The sequence below is a fragment of the Tupaia chinensis genome, unplaced genomic scaffold (genome assembly GCF_000334495.1).
Source record: "Tupaia chinensis unplaced genomic scaffold, TupChi_1.0 Scaffold000238_1, whole genome shotgun sequence".
Classification (NCBI taxonomy): Eukaryota; Metazoa; Chordata; class Mammalia; order Scandentia; family Tupaiidae; genus Tupaia; species Tupaia belangeri.
Genome location: NW_006159716.1, coordinates 1,631,306 through 1,632,959, shown reverse-complemented (window position 1 = coordinate 1,632,959; position 1,654 = coordinate 1,631,306).

The window sequence follows — 1,654 nt, the reverse complement described above, 5'->3', positions numbered from 1 at the left end:
GGGGGTTGCCATGAAGCAATCCCTTCTCCTCCATTTTCCTCCTGGGATCTTGGGCGCACACACATGCACCTGGCATGATTTTTAAGCTGCTGGCATCTGGACTGGAACTGTGGTCTGCCGTGTGGGAGTTCAGCACCTTAACCACCATGCTATCTGCACCTGGCCCTTCCCATTTACTTTCAAAAAAAGACATAGCACTAATTAATAACAGTTTCTCATAGAGGTCTTAACTATTCAGAAATGGGCAAAATTAAATTGATCTTTCATGATTTCCTTGCAAAGATTTTACTACAAAGGTAAAAAAAAAATTTCGCAAGGGTATACTTCATCATTTTTTTCACACTGAGGAAAAATGCACAGAACACGAGATTAACTATTTAAAATACACAATTCAGAAGCATTTAGTACATTCACCATTTTGTGTAATCATCACCTCTATCTATTGATAGTTCCAAAATGTTTTTGGACCTCAAAAGGAGTATCATACCCATTAAGCATGGTCTCTATCCTTCCCTCTCTTCAGTCCCTGGTAACCACTAATCAGTCTCTGTCTCTGGGTTTGTCTATGTGGGATATGTCATATAAATGGAATCATATAACATGTGACCTTTCATGTCTGGCTTCCCTCACTTCACATAATATTTTAATATTTCAAATATTTTTAGATCGTGTATCAGTACTTTGCTTCTGTTTATGGCTGATTGATATTCCATTGTATGGATATATGACATTTATTGGTATGGATATATGACATTCATCAGTTGATGGACATTTGGGTTGTGGCTAACTTTTCCTGACTATAAATATGCTGCTAAGAACACTCATGTACAAGTTTTCATTTGAATATCTGTTTCCAATTCTTTTGAATATTATTTTAGTCTGTTCTGTTGCTAATAACAGAATTACCTGAGTCTGGGTAATTATTAAACAGAGGTTTAGTGGGGCCGGGGGTGGTGTGGTAGTTAAAGCACTGGACTCCCATATATTTACTTTTTTTTTTTTCAGGTTTGTTTGTTATTTCTGTTCATAGCGACTTTGAAATCTAAGGCTGTCTCTTTATTACAGATAGCTATGGTTTGAGTCTTGGACCCATTGGATTGAAAATCACACCAGGTGCATATATGTAAGTACCCAAAATCCCAAGAGGAGAATGGAGAAGAGATTGAGACATGGCCATCCCCTTGGGGGATGATTTCTCACTTTGCCTCTCTGTCTCTCTCCAATGAGTCCACTTGCCCTATGGCAAAACGCAGACACACACACACACACACACACACAACTAACTAACAAAAAGATAACAGAGGTTTATTTAGCTCATGGTTTGGAGGCCCCAAGCCCATTGGCTGCATCTGGGGAGGGTCTCCTTGCTGGTGGTTAACATGGCGGACGGCAGGAGCCTGAACAGAACACAGCATGTCAGTGTCCCTGTGTCTCCTTTCTCTCCTTTTGAATTCACCAGTATTCAGATGAGTGCCCTGACCCTGATAACTTTATCCAATCCTAATTACCTCTCAAAGGCTCTACCTCTTAATCTCATAACTGGATTAAGTTCCCATCCTCTTAATACCTTCACAATGGCTCACCCAATTTTGACACATGAATTTTGAGCTGACATGTACGAATAATCATTAGGTCCATGTAATAGTTCTGTGTT